This window comes from Felis catus, chromosome B3 (genome assembly GCF_018350175.1).
Source record: "Felis catus isolate Fca126 chromosome B3, F.catus_Fca126_mat1.0, whole genome shotgun sequence".
NCBI classification, from domain to species: domain Eukaryota; kingdom Metazoa; phylum Chordata; class Mammalia; order Carnivora; family Felidae; genus Felis; species Felis catus.
Window position 1 is genome coordinate 66,802,530 of NC_058373.1, and position 16,286 is coordinate 66,818,815.

General features: G+C 37.9%; 1 long non-coding RNA gene across 2 annotated transcripts in view; it reads right to left on the bottom strand.

Moving 5' to 3' along the window:
* Window positions 1–16,286, bottom strand: part of LOC109500724 — a 257,771-nt gene that overhangs the window by 199,899 nt on the left and 41,586 nt on the right. For both annotated transcript variants that reach the window (XR_006599351.1, XR_006599352.1), the window contains exons 2-3: window positions 9,126–9,288; window positions 3,813–3,962 (exon numbers count right to left, since the gene is read on the bottom strand). This is a non-coding gene — a long non-coding RNA (uncharacterized LOC109500724). The remainder of the gene's footprint in view (window positions 1–3,812; window positions 3,963–9,125; window positions 9,289–16,286) is intronic.

A 16,286-nucleotide genomic window follows, 5' to 3' on the forward strand; every position in this document is an offset into this window, starting at 1 on the left:
GGGATCGAGCTCTATGTCAGGCTCCATGCTTAGCATGGAGCCTGCTTAAGATTCTCTCCCTCTGTCTCTTTCCCCCCCTCTCACATGCATCCTCTCTCTCTCTCTCTCAAATTAAAAAAATAAATAAGTAAAAAATAAAAAAATACTATTTACAGTATTAAAAAATGTAAAATACTTAGGAACAAATTTTACAAAAGATGTACACTGAAAACTACAAAATATTGCTGAAAAAATTAATGATGATTAATAAATGTAGAGACATATCATTCTTATAGATTGGAAGACTCACTACTATTAGTAGGTCAATCCTTCCCAAATTGATATATAGATTCAATTCAATTCAATTCAATTCAATTCAATTCAATTCAATTCAAATTCCAGCAAGAACTCTTTTCCATTATGAGTAGAAATGTAAAATGGTACAGCCACTTTGAAAGACAATTTGGCAGTTTCTTATATTATAAAGTATAGACTTAACATATGACCCAATAATTGTACTTCTAGGTACTTACCCAAGTTAACCAAAAACTACATTCACACAAAACTCTGTGGCAGCTTTATGTATAATTGCCAAAAGCTGGAAGTAGGCAACTCAATAATAAGACAAACAATTCAATTAAAATAGGCCAAAAAAAAAAGAATTTGACCAAATAATATATAGGAATGCCAAATAAGCACATGAAAATATACTCAACATCATTAGTCATTAGGGAAATGCAAATTAAAGTCATAATGAGATGCCACTACACACCTAGTAGAAGAGCTAAGATTACAAATACTGCCACTGCTAAGTGTTGGCAGTGAACCTACATTACGTGGCTGGTGGAAATGCAAGATGATTAAGCCACTTAATCAGGAAGTCACTGGCAGTTTCCTAATAATGCTGCTATAAACATTTGCTACATGTATTTTCATTTCTCTTGGGTAATTTCATAGGAGTGGAAAGGCCCAGAGGACTTTTCTAAGTGGTGGGTAATGGGCCACAAGGTAGCAATATGAGGAAGGAAGTACTTTCCCAGAATTTCCCAGAGTTAGGAAAGAGCAGAGACCAGCAAGGCAAGAAAGTGAAGGGGGATCCCTGCAAAACCAGGAATGATGAGGGAACTGGTGTGGAAAGGCAACAGCTTCAGACTTGGGTAAAATAAAGGGCCCTGTTCCTTAATATAAACTAGGGGGGATGGCCCTGGAAAGGGGCTGACAGGGGGCATGAGACTCAGTTAAGTTGTAAGCCTGCAATTTCTCCCAATCAGTTCTGGGCCAATAAGCAATCTCATAAATGTGATAGATATGTCAGCACCCACAAAAGACATGAGATCTCATCCTCCAGAATATCAGCATGCATGCCACTCAAGAGCCACAAAACTTAATGCGGTTCCAAGAGCTCCAGCTGCCACGGAGAAGGCTTTCTAGGCTGTCAGTCCTAGAGATCCAAAGACACACAGGAACAGTGGGCTGTGTGATAGACTAGCCACATGCAGGAAACAGTAACTTTATTGACTAGAGCATAAAGTGTGGGAAGAGGAAAATAAGATTGGGGAGTAAACTGAGGCCAGAATAAGGAAGCTCCTGACCGCTCTCCTTATGGTCCTATTTGTATTGTAGATTTATATATTGATAATTGCATATTCTAGAATTTCACAGTTGGAAGAATAGAGAGGAATCTTTGTTAATAAATATGTAATTGCATAATCAAAACATTATACAGTGCAGCATAGCTGTGTCTAATTATTTTTTAGGACACATATTGTTGTTGGCATTCATTATAGGCTGTAAGCACACTAACTAGACTTTACTGTAGGGAATCTGAAAGACCGGCTCTATCTTCTGTATGCATGAGTCCTAAATTACTATCTGCGAATGATTTAGAAGACAGAACTCAGTTCCCTTTGTGTCTTTGCTCATACTGTTTCCTCTGTCAAGAATATCCATTCTCTGTGTCCCTCCATACCACATCTTATGGTTTAGTGGTTAGGAAAGTGGACTTTAGAGTCAGACAGTGTCTGGTCACATAAGAGCTCAGTAAATGTTAGCTGTTTCTATAAATACCCATCCTTCAAGCTCAAATGCCAATCCCTTGATACTCCCCCCTCCTCTTTGCATGCCTCCACTTCTCTCCTTCCCAAGCCATAAGGACTCTTTCCTTCCTGTGAACATACATATCGCTTTGCCAATATCTACTTTTTAGCTGGAATTCTGATAATCTATGTACATTCATTATCTCCCTTGTTAGATAGTGAGCTCCTTGAAGGCAGAGTCCACCCATGTTCCACATTCATGTCCCTCATTGTGCCATTGTGCCTGAGGGGACACCTTAGAGTAGGGGTCATAGTAAGTATTTATGGATCATGATGTCACGAAAAGGCACGACTTCGCTTTGAAAGACATTTCCTACTCTGAGTATAAAAGCTGAAATTTGGTAATATATGAAAGTCAATGATCATCATGAAAATGTTTGCAAATGTATCAGGATTCTAATATTTGAAACTAATCTGCCTTCCCCATACTGGGATCATCAAATGGAAACGATATACAAAGAAATCTGCACACCCATGCAGTGTATGATAGCTATACTGATTCTGCAGAGATGAAAAGGAAAAGCCATTTCATTTTGTTTTTGCTGAGGAAACATATGACATTCATCAGTATAATTTTATGAGAGATAATTTTGAGAATCCTACATTCTTAAAGAAAACCCTAGTAATTGTTTTTATTTATTCTAAGTTACCAGAGGAAAAATTTATCACTAATTCCTCAATTATTTCATTATGCAGCACTAATAAACAAAAGTCTTGACATCCCCATTATGTTTAGCAAAATATAATCTAATTTAATAAATAATTTTGACTGAAGTGATTATTTACTTAAAACATAGAATATGCAGAAGGAACCTCAAATCATATTTTCCCGGTGCCATATAATAAAATAATTGTGCAATTAGTAATAAACCGCATGCAAGAATGACAAATGTTTTATTTAAAACTTGGGGAACAAAAGCACATCACTTGCGCTTTTTCCAAGCGAACAAAATCCTATGGTATATTAATCAAAGGGGCTGTTTTATGCCTCTGGCAGCAGTGTTTTAAAGTAAACCCTTAATATCAGATCCCAATCCCCAGTTTCAATTTGCTTTCAATGGAAAGGACATTAGAGTTTATAAAATACTCCTTGATTACTTTTTTGAAGGCCTGAAATCTTGACATGTCCGTGACTTGCTCGCACTGCATCAATATACAGTGGTTGAAAGAGCAATACCCATCGCGAACATTGCCACATTGACTTATAGAATCATGCCCTTGAGAAAAAGCCAGAGAGAAAAAAGGAGCGCCAGGCAGTGACAAAAATGAAATAGAACTGTCATCTGGCAGTTCCTCATAGTCCGTCAAGGAAACTATTAAAGATGTACAAAGAGCCAGAGAGCGCTTGGGTAAAGGTTGTGAAGCCAGCGCTTCAAGGGCAGGTCACTGCCAGCGGCTGGGGACTCCGTGAAAAGCCGGGCGGGGCCCGCTGAGGGGGCGCTCAGGCAAAGGGATGAAGCGTCCCATCCCAAGGCGTTTGGACAGAAGGAATTTAAAATACATTGTAAATTAACTCTTAAGTAGATCCTTTCTCTAGCAGCAGTTATCACGGAGATTATCTTGGGTCTGGCTCAGGAACTACATTTAGAGCCTGCCTCGGGTTATCGAAGCCAGGTTCAAATATCAGTCCACCCACTGCTGGTTTGCAGCATCTTTGCCAAATTATTCAGCTTCTCTTGGCCTCAGTTTCCCCCTTTCTCACACGTAGGAAGTATGAAATCAGAATCTGTCCTTTACCTTTTTCCTCCTTCGCACCGGCTCTATTCCTTTATCCAACATTCGGCTCATTTCTGTGCCCACACGTTTCTGTGTCCCCCACATTTGAGAGCTTCCTAAATCCTAAAGCCATCAGGTCAGATATGCTTTGTTGGCCAACAGTTACTTTGTCTGAAAAAAAGTAAGAGGTCCTCATGAACACGAAGAGGATTTCCAGGAAAGGTCTCCACCTAACCCGCACCACACACACACACACACACACACACACACACACACACACACACACACATTCTGCCCTGAGGTCACACAGATCAGATTTCTGGGAGGGAAAGTCAAAGCTCCTGAGGCCTTTGTTTATCCCTCAAATTATTCTAATAGAATTTCACCTAGGAAAGAGGGAGCAAATGATATCATATTCAGACATTGAGGAGAGGTATGTGGAGAAGGTGACGCCTTACCTTCTCTTCCTATCACCCAACATAGATCCCTATCACTCAAAAAAGAATTGGGGAAATTACCTAAAACTGGAATACGCTCAGCCATCACACTATGTAAAACATTGCTGAAAAATATAGTTTGTCCCTAAATCTCATTATGAATTGGGATTTAAAATAAGTAAATAAGACATTTGAATATGCAAGGCAATGGAAAGATATAATTTGTAGAAATTAAAAGATCAGATTTAGTCATATGTAGTAATTAAATCCCTAAATGAGTATGAGAATAATGGAAACTCAAATTTTGTTGCATTTTTTGTTATTTAAAACAATCACATTTTTCTAGTCATTTAAACTCAAAATCTGTGAGAGAGAGAGAGAGAGAGAGAGAGAGACCACTCTGTTAAACAGGCCTCTTCAGAAGACATTTTCCTTCTGGATGCAATTAAAGTGTTCACATAATCTAAGAAAGGAGGAAACTTTTTAAAGCCCTTTTTTGATTGTGGGGGATGGAGAAGATCTTATCATGATCTCCTTTTCCATTGATGGTCTTATAGTCATTTTAACTCTAACATGCTATTATTTATCCCAAAAAATGCATTTCTTTCCAAATAGAGACTGCCATGTCCAGAATAATGTTTGGCTTTTCTTCTAACATGGTTTTCATCCTTAGATACACTATAGTTTAGGGGGCTGTTTCAAAGGTATTTCTTTCATGATTGTCATTTCCAAAAAAGTGTACTATAGCTTAGAGTCAGAAGTATATTATAGATTTATAACAGTAATGATTTCTACAGTTTCACTAATCTGTCATGCAGATGGGACATATCATTTTATTCTGGGCCTCCCCCATATTCTTTTGGCAAGACCGAACATACATTATTTCAACCCAAAAGATTTTTTTTTCTCATAACATTAGAAGGTATGTTGTAGAATTCAATTTACAAACTTGGCAACAGATATAACTACAACAAATAACATAATACCAAAAACATCAGTTACAAAAGCACACTATAAAATGAGTAATTTCCTGCTGACTGGCAGGTATAGGAAACTGCTACAGAATCTAATTTTGTTGAACAGATCGTCAGGGGGCCATCACCACAATTGTCACTAAATCTAAATACTTTTCCTAGTGACCAAAGCTTGTGCATTTAAGAGAATGGCCTCTTACAAAAGAAACTGATACTGCCCTCTAGAATTTACTTTTCATGAGGAATGAGAGACAACACGTGTACATGGCATTTAATTCACATATCATAGTTTTGTGGGTTTTTTTTTTTTTTTGGAGAGTAGTGCTTTTAAATATGTTCCTTTTTTTTTCCACCCCCCACTTAATGTAATCTACAAACTCTTGTTTCTGCTAAGACAATACAACTTGTTCCTGACTGCTCAATGTGACCATAAAGAGAGCCAGATACGTATGAGAAATCAGCAAAACTATAAAGGCCACTGTTCCTTTCAATGATCCCCTAATACTGGAGTTTGCATTTGTTCATAATCTTGCCCAATTCCCCACTATCCTGGAAATCGTGTGTATGTGGTAATGATAATAATGGGGATGAGAAGGAGAAAGAGAAGTAATAAAAGGCTTGCAGGTATTCCACATACCTAATCATATTTAGTACTTATGAAAACTGTATGGCAGAGATACTCTTATTCTCCCCTTTTTACTAACGTGGAGAGTAAGGCATGGCAAGTAACCCATGTGAGGTCCCACTACCGATAAGCAGCAGAATCAGGATTTGAACCGCACACCGACTGCAGAGCCTGGGCTCTTGTTTCCTACGCTACACATTTGGAGACACAAGAAGTGCACACACAGGAGGGTTCATAAATATCGAAGCAGAGCTCTCCAGATCCATCCTCGGATAGAAACGTTGGACCGGGACCATATATTCTTATGTTACTGGTATAATGTGGGTAGTAACTGTAAAGGTGATTTATAAAAGGAGAGCACGATGTAAGTTGGCATTATTGCAAGAAAATGTTTAAAGAAGGTGGAATCTTAGAAGAAGCAAAATCTAGGCTGAGATCAGAGTGCAGGAGTGAGAGATCACGCACAGGAAATAATGCAAATATAGGCACATGGGTGCAAGTTGGACACATAAATCTTTGGTGGAAAAGATAGCTGTTAAACTGCCTCAAATTATCCCAATCTGGATAACATTTTATTTTTACTCCAAATATTACATGGGATATACTTATGTTAAAAACTGATATTTAGGGGCGCCTGGGTGGGTTGGTCGGTTAAGCGTCCGACTTCGGCTCAGGTCATGATCTTGCACTCCGTGAGTTCGAGCCCCGCGTCGGGCTCTGTGCTGACAGCTCAGAGCCTGGAGCCTGTTTCAGATTCTGTGTCTCCCTCTCTCTCTCTGCCCCTCCCCTGTTCATGCTCTGTCTCTCTCTGTCTCAAAAATAAATAAAAACGTTAAAAAAAAATTTAAGAAAAACTGATATTTAAATTTATCTGGACAGCTGGTATTTTTATTTGCTAAATCTGACAACCCCTCATAATGCTTAAATTTACCTGATTTTTTTTTTTTGTATTGTCTATCCTCCCCTACCCCCATGCTAGAATATAAGCTCCTTTAAGCAGAAATTTCACTTGTCTTGTTCTCTCACCCTACCCCCACCCAATATGTATAATAGTGCTTGGTACATATAGATGTTCAATAGACATTTGTGAATGAAAGGGAAAAATATTTTTTCGGTAAGCATTTCTTTATTTAATTCCAAAGCTACCATGTCTGAAAGCAGAGGGAGGAAAGGAAAGGAAAGGAAAGGAGAGGAGAGGAGAGGAGAGGAGAGGAGAGGAGAGGAGAGGAGAGGAGAGGGGAGGGGAGGGGAGGGGAGGGGAGGGGAGGGGAGGGGAGGGGAAGGGAGGGGAGGGGAGGGGAAGGGAGGGGAGGGGAGGGGAGGGGAGGGGAGGGGAAGGGAGGGGAGGGAGAAAGAAAAAAGGGAGGGAGGGAGGAAGAAAGGAAAAGATACTTAAGGCTGGATTGAAGAATGAGGGATGAGGCACAGAAAGGCACTAAGCATGAAGATATAAACCTAGTAAACAAAAGGAGAAAATGCATAGTCTTTTGGAGGGGATTTGGAGCAGAAGAGCAGAAGGGAGGTGGCGGGAGGAAAATGAGGAGAGAAGCCCTTACCTGGAGGAACAGGAGGGAAGGCGACAGTTATTGACAGAAGCAGGAAAGGGGAGGGGACCAGTGTCCGTTTGTTTTAATAATTTTACTGTAATGGCAATGCAAAATCTTAGAGTTCTGGTTAAGGACTACACTTTTTAAAAGAGAGGGAGAGAGGCCCTCTTAAACTCCTGGGGAACATGATGTAGATGGAAAATGACATGAATAGCAACAGATGTTCTCCTTATAACTCTTTTTTTCCCCCCAAAATACCAAGATGGATTAGAAATGTGCAAAACAAAAGAGTCAAACTAACCCAAATTCTTCTAATTCTCTAATTGCAGAAACAGGGCTGTAACCAATTTTACTTTTTTTTTTCAGTTAAAAAAGAGGGAATAATTTTATCCAGACTAGTATTTCCATCTTTCAGCCTATGAAATATAATATTGTAGAGTTACTCTTAACTAAAAAAGTCAAATTTCAGTTGGGTACACATTTAGGCTGTTTTAAACAATGGTTCTATAGATGTATTTAGAGGTTTCATGACCAAAATTGAATAATGCAGACTTTCCCCAATTCATTAATTTGAAAAGCCAAATTCTTTTAAACTATTCCTCTCATAGTATTTTCTTACATGTTTGGCACCTGCCATTCTTCATTTATAGGAGAACCTAGTGTGAGATGGCATCTGATTTAGCACAAAATGGTACATTACACAATTTTAGCTTTATATGTCAACATTTTATGATGTTCAGTAAATGCCATTATGATTTCCAGATGTTTCACCACCTGAATCAGATTTAAATCAGGGTGAAATCTTTGATACAGATGCTTGAGAAATAAAGAGGAACATATATGTTCAAATATATATCATCTTAGGCCAAGCTCAAAGAATAACTTCTCTCTAGCCAGGTTGCCCGTTTCGAAACGCACTTAAAATATCCTCTACCATGGAAGTGTATCCTACCCTCTCCTGTTTGTGTAAGTGCAGCAACATTTGCCCCCCTTTCCCCTGGGGTCCACCGATGGGATTAGAAATGCTTAATGTCATGAGCACTACTGGTAGACAGAAGTGACAACTCAATTAAATCAAATTACCAAATAACTCTTGGACAACTAGTTCGCGTGAGATAAAGCGCTCCGAAGGTTGCAAGGAGTGATAAATACAACCCCTGCCTTCAGTGAGCTCAGAGCCAAGTTGGCAAAATGACAGGGAAGTATGACCATGTTAACTTATGACAATATTTAATGAAATATCAACTTAAAAGACAGAGGAAAGATATGCATATATGCATTTTGACAATAAGCTGAGGCAGAAAAGAGCCAGCAATTGAAGTGGAAGGATAATGGCAGAGGAGAAGTAGAAGAAAAAAAGATGAGAAGTGGAGGAACTCATCTCACTCCTGCCTGCCCATGTGTTAAAGTATTCATTGCCTAATTCCAACTAGTTGGCTTAAAAATTGAAATGCATGTCTTTGTTTTACTATTGCTTTTGGTCAGTACTACCCGGAACTAGTCTATACACTAAAAATATATAACAAAATAAATTATAAAGGATGACAAGACCACCTTTGTGTCTTCTTCCTAAATCCAAAAGAGAATCAGAAACACAGTAGGTGTTCAATAAATGTTGACTTTGTTAATTAGTTATCTAAATGGTGAAATATTATTATTGGTCTAGGAATAGAAGTGTGATCCAGGCATGTATATATCACATAGAATTTCCCAAAGCATATTCTATAAGATATTAATTCAGTTACACGTACCACTGGAGACAGGGAGGCAGTTTCTGATTTGAAATATATTGACGAAACATACATACTCATACTCTCTTCTTAGATCTTCATTATACTTGTTACTGTTAAGAGTTTGATTTGTAGTTTTTCCAGTTCCAAAGTGGAAAGTTAAATTGTCATGCAGCTAAGACACCTGAAATTTAAAAGTATACACCAGCTTTGGTACAAATAAAATAGAGAAGGGAAGAATTTCATAAAACTTCAATCTTATTTACATATAATTATTTGATTACTACATATTTTATGGATAATACAGTCACTCTTGGCACTCAAGAAACACATGAATCATGGAGATCAGGAAGTCAGTCATTTGTGGCTTTAAACACATTCCATCTTACCTCCTAAAATACATTTTTGAAATCTATATAATAAAAAAATTTAAATAGTAAAGGATATGTCAAGGTGGAGCTCTCATGTACTATACGCATATGTATAGTATACATATATTTGCAACATTCAGCCCATCTTGGCACTCCTGGCTAATTTGGACAATAACAAAGTATCAAATTTACCATTCTAGTACAAGTATATGTGGGCCATACTCAACATCATATAAAGTTCAATAGTGTTCTGCAAACAGGTACAGAACAGTCCTGATCACAGTGGTAAAAAGTCAAGAAGTCACTTCTCCTGCCTCATAAATTATGTGAAGAGGTCTTTCATTTAAGATCTGCTGTTGTAATTAAGCGTGCTATTTAGATACTTTCAATTATCTTTTTGATTTCTGGAAACTTGATACTTGGTAGTTGACAACTATGCCCAAGCATTAAGACAATTTACAAATTACTAGTTGAAATCTTCAATTGCAAGTAATTGTGGGTGATGGGGCTTGATGCTTCAATGAATGGGATAGAGACTCAGCTTTTGGTTTTCTGTAGTGTTTAATTAGCTGGTGAGAGATCCATATATTTTTATTTTTATGTCCCCTGACCCCTCAACCGAGAACTTGTCATTAATTGTTTGGAGCAATCTTTCACAAAGTGTGATTCTTTTGATGTATTGACAAATGAACCATGTCTGTTTTGATTCTGTATTCCCAGTGCCCAGATCAAGGCTAGGTATATACTAGGTGCTTAATAAACAGTTGTATATAATGATGGATGTTAATTAATCAAAGAACTGCTAAACCAGCAGAAAGACTACCCATCTCTCTCTCTCTCTCTCTCTCTTTTTAATGTTTTTATTGTTGAGGGAGAGGGAGAGGGAGAGGGAGAGGGAGAGGGAGAGGGAGAGGGAGAGGGAGAGGGAGACAGAGCATGAGCTGGGGAGGGGCAGAGAGAGACACACACACACAGAATCAGAAGCAGGCTCCAGGCTCTGAGCTGTCAGCACAGAGCCATATGCAGGGCACAAACCCACGAACCATGAGATCGTGACCTGAGCTGAAGTCAGATGTTTAAGCGACTGAGCCACCCAGGTGCCCCTACCCATCTCTTAATATTAGATTACAGTGGTAACAGTGCTTTGTGATTGCGCATTTCTGAAACTGGCACCACAGCATCTTCCTGGGTTAACTGGGAACTTCCAGAGACTCAGTATCCAACTTGTTTATCTGATATACTTTAGGATTGTAGAAAATGTCTGTGGAAATTTCATAAAGACCATGTGCAAATCCCTACCTCTGCTTGACTATTTATAAAGACTTGAAACATGATATTAGATAGCATCCCAGGACCTTAAACTAGTTTCCCAAACTTTAATCATTAGTGGACCAACACCATGATTGCTCAATCCCAAAACTCCAGAGCATTTTACAGTTGCAATTGCAGCTTCTACAGCACGAATGGATTGCCATAGCACCGCCTATGTTATACTTATCCTAAGCACTATGATCCATAAAATGCACTGAGTTCAACAAACTTTTATTAAATAAATATTTTCTAGGTGCCAGACATCATCTGCTAAAACTAACTATAACTGACAGAGCATTTCTTCTTGGGAACTCATATTCTGGAGTAGATACATTTTAAAAATGTAATATGTCATTAGGGGATATATGAGCTATATTTTGCCATAATAGTGCAACATAACAAAGCACTCCAATACGGAGTGTCTTAAAAATAATAGGCATTTATTTCCTTCGTGAGTCTGTGGGTCATTTATTTAGAGCTTGGCTGTTCAGCTCTTCTAGTCTCCGCTGAATTTGTTCATATAACCAAAAGTCAGCCATCTGCAGGCTGATCTAGAATGCTATAGCTGGGATCACCAGGGTGATTAATTCCTGCTCCATGAACCTTATCCTCCGGAATATATTCATAGAAATGGCAGAAGAGTAACAAACGGAAATGAGCACAAGCTTTTGTGAGATTCTTCCTGTGTCATATCTGCTAACATTCCATGGGCCAAAGCAAGTCACAGCCAAGCCAAGTGCCAGTGACAGAGAATACGAAGTCACATGGCAAAGGGTGTAGCTACTAGATGGGACGACAAATGGGGGCCATTTCTTCAGTTTAATACTGTGCATGAAACCTATGGAGAAACACAAAGCAGGGCAAGGGGATAGAGAGTGAAGGCACCAGTGAAGGGGCCAAATTGGGTGACATTTCTGTGCAAGAGACTTGAATTCAGCAAGGGAGAGAGCTGTGTGGATAGGTGCCAAAGAGAATTCTAGCTAGGGAAAGGAAAAGGAACTCCAAAGGCCCTGAAAGTAGTGTATATTCAGCACGGTTGAGAAATGGCAAGGAAGCCAGGGCAGAGAGAAAGGAAGACAGTGGTAGGAGATGGAGTCTGACAAGCTGCCAAAGGGAAATGAGCAGCGCCTATGGGCCATGGCAACGGTTTAGTTATGGGCGACATGGGAAGAGCCCGGAAGATCTTGAGCTGACGCAATCAGTATCTAACTGAATGGCAGGATCCAGTTTAGGTTTTTAAAGCTTCTTTCCCATTCCCGTAAGAAGGAGCAATGGCAGGGGGCAAGGGTAGAAGCAGAGAGGTCAGATAGGAGACTGCGGCCTTAATTCAGCAGCGACATCATGGTGGATAAGTCATGGGTATGGTATGAAGATGGCGAGATGGGATCCTGGTATTTCCAAGGTACTGCTGACAGGATTTGTAAAACCTCAGGTCTGGTGTGCTAGTTGGCATTATAATACACACAAACACTATATATACACATATGTATATATATATGTATATATATACACACATATGTGTATATATACACACATATGTATATATATGTACATATATATGTATATATGTATATATATATATATGTGTATATATATGTGTATATATGTATATATATATGTATGTACATATATATATATGTATATATATATATGTGTATATATGTGTATATATGTATATATATATGTATACATATGTATGTATATACATATATCCCCTAATGACATACATATGTATATATGTATACATACATATGTGTATATGTATATATACACATATATACATATGTGTATATGTATATATACACATATATACATATGTGTGTATATGTATATATACACATATATACATATGTGTGTATATGTATATATATACATACACACATGCATACACACACAATACACACAAACACTGTGTGTGTATGTATATATATATATATATATATATTCAATTACTCATTATATATTCAATACATATATATTCAATTACTTATTAAAACATGTACATAGTTAAAACAAAAAGCATTAATCCTTATTGCACCTAAAGTCATGTCATGTACCTCCAGAAGGTGGTCCGTGAGAACCATACTTTAGGAAATCCTGTCTTGCCTTTAGACAAACATTTATATTAGTCACTCACATTGAAACTCCTAGCATGAATTAAATGGTCAAAGACTCTTGGATTAAAAGGTCACAGGCTCTTAAATGTTCTCAGTGACTCAAAATAGAAACTCAAAACAAATGACACATTTATTTTACTGGAACCTTATAAAAGAAAAGTTCTCTTTTCCTCCATTAGAGAAAAAGCAAATGCTTTCTTTTGTTGATTTCCCCATTATCACAGAAATTTCTGGCACTGATTCCTTGCATCAGGAGATGTTTCCCGAATGCTTAATAACCCAGTTTTATTTCCTTGGTGTATTATGTTCATAACTGATGAAGCAACCCAAGATTTCTTTTTTGTAGGAATAGAGGCACACACAAGTTTCAAAGTTATAATCACCTACTGCTGTTGGGAAAGGTACTATGTAAATGCAAAGAGAACAGAGTACCAACCCCTCCCCCTAAAAATGATAAGAATATAAATATGTTTTATTCTTGCCGTCACTTTATTTTATTAAAACGAAAAGTCGTTTCATAGGTATTAAATTTTCATTTTGCCCCAGAAAAAAAAGTGAAATTTTCTGCAAAAATTATAAATTTCCACAGCAGCAACTTCATAAAAATGTATGATCTTGCCCCTCAGGGTGCCTCCTCACTTGTTTGAAATGAAAAGCTGTTTGTACTCATGGTTGGAAATACACACATCAGGAAAAATTAATCATGCAAATATTTGCAAAGTGGGAACAGTAATTGTCGGGAGCCTCTGCAGTGAGCTTCTGCATAACACGACATATGATAAAAATGCAGGGAGAGAAGTCCAAAGGACAACCCATTTGAACAAAGCCAGGATGAAGCCCCATCCATGGACTGACAATACTAGCAAACACATCCTGGATATGCTCCCTAAGAAACTAAGTTTTGACAGTCATATTGCCAAATATTATCAGAGATAAAATAGTTTTTATTAAACACCTGCAAATGGTACAATGGTAGACAAGATTTAGAAACGAGAACTGGCATGTCTTGTGGAGGGTGACTATTTGCTCTGGCAATGTTCTTCGCATCTTTATCTAGGCCTATTATTATGAGGCTTCAGATTTATGTTGCTTTATAGGTTTCAGAGGAGAAGGGGTACTGTTTTTATTTTTTGTAAGTCAGTTTTAATGTTAATGGGAATTCTAAGTATAATTTAAAATGAAATGTAACTGTCATTACATGAAAGGATAGGACAGTTGACTGGTTCCATTAGCAGAGTATTACCATGATCATTGGGAAGGGACTTTGCTGACTCATATGATGGCTCATATGAATCTCTGCCTACAGCTCTCTACCATCCCTCTGCTTATAAGGGAAGGAAGGAGGAAGATAGCAAATCAGAGGTTCCTGGTAGAATTGACTGCATTATGAGTGGGGTTCAGCGAAAAGGAAAACGTGGAGCTCTTTGTTAAAAAATTATTAAGAATCTTGGGACACCTGGGTAGCTCAATAAGTTAAGCGTCCAACCCTTGATTTTGGCTCAGGTCATGATCTCATGGTCATGAGATTGAGTGCCACATCAAGTCCTGTGTCAGGTTCCATGCTGGACGTGGAGCCTGATTAAGGTTCTCTCCCCTTCTCCCTCTGCCCCTTTCCAACTCATGCACATGTGCACACATGCACTCTCTCTCTCTCTGAAATGTTTATATATATATATATATATATATATATATATATATATATATATATATATAGTTTATATATATATATAGTTTATATATATATAGTTTATATATATATATAGTTTATATATATATAGTTTATATATATATAGTTTATATATATAGTTTATATATATATAGTTTATATATATATAGTTTATATATATAGTTTATATATATATAGTTTATATATATATAGTTTATATATATATATATATATATATATATATATATATATATATATATATAAATCTCAAGATGGGATCAGGAGAGCATTAAGCAAGCATGGGCCATGTCTACCAAACAGATGAAGTTAGTTTTGATTCCTAATATAAGAAGTATAGTCCTCGGGGCGCCTGGGTGGCTCAGTTGGTTAAGCGTCCGACTTCAGCTCAGGTCATGATCTCACAGTCTGTGAGTTTGAGCCCTGTGTCGGGCTCTGTGCTGACAGCTCAGAGCCTGGAGCCTGCTTCTGTGTCTCCCTCTCTCTCTGCCCCTCCCCTGCTCATGCTCTGTCTCTCTCTGTCTCAAAAATAAATAAAAACATTTAAAAAAGTAAAAAAAAAAAAAAGTATAGTCCTCAAACAACAATGTAATGGCACCTTTTTTATAGTCAGGCCAAACTGCTAATGGGATATCTCCTAGCTGGAAGGAGAGGACTGGGGGTTCACTCATATAGGTGGGTTCAAGAAACATTAATATAATAGAGTTTTCTGGACTGGGTATTTTGAGAACTACATAATTTCTGTGCTGTCTTTTAATTTTCCATTTAAAAAGGCCATCTTGGAAAAATATAAAAGCCAGCATCAAAATTGCTAAACGTTAGAAGTCTTTTGTACCTTATTAGAAATTTCAGGGCGCCTGGATGGTTTAGTTGGTTAAGTGTCCGAATCTTGGTTTCAGTTCAGGTCATGCCCTCACAATGGGTGAGTTTGAGCTCCGCATGAGGCTTTGCGCTGACAGCACAGAGCCTGCATAGGATTCTCTCTCTGTCTCTCTCAAATTAAATAAACATTAAAAAAAAGAAATTTGAAGGTCATAAGCAACTGCTAAGTCACTGGACAGCCTTACCTGCACACGTGGTCATAGCCGCATTAATGCCATGCCTAAGAGGCTCATGCTAAGCTCTCTCCTCTGATTCCTACTGAGCCCAGATTTTCTCATCTTCAATAATTTTACATAAACATCTGTTATCCATTTCAGATAGATGGCCCAAGGAAGGTATGAGAAATCACCAGAAACAATAAAACTCCATCGCTCAAAACAAAGTAAATCGAATGACAGAATAGGCAAAATAGTACTTTAGGTATAGGCTTTTTGTTTAACCCTCCACTTGTCTTCCGCTTTTCTTTTAGTGATATCACGTGATTTCCTGAGGACTCAAACCACTAGCCACCACTACACAGTGAATCCACCAATTATAGTGATGGCTGCTTACGGTGATCAAGCTTTCTTGATGTGATGAAAGTCTACCAGTATTTGAAGAGAGAAAAAGATATTCTGTTCTTTGCAATGAGTCAACAGTAAAAAATCAGACCGAAATTTCTCAGTCAGGTGCCCCTTCATCTATCCAATCGGCTCAGGAACACCAATATCCTCACCTAAAAGTCAGAGAAGTGAGAGATAAGATGTTCCTCTCACCTTCCTACTTGTTGCTCAGTGTATCTTCAAGACTGACCATGGTGACCAAGTTGTGCTGTTTT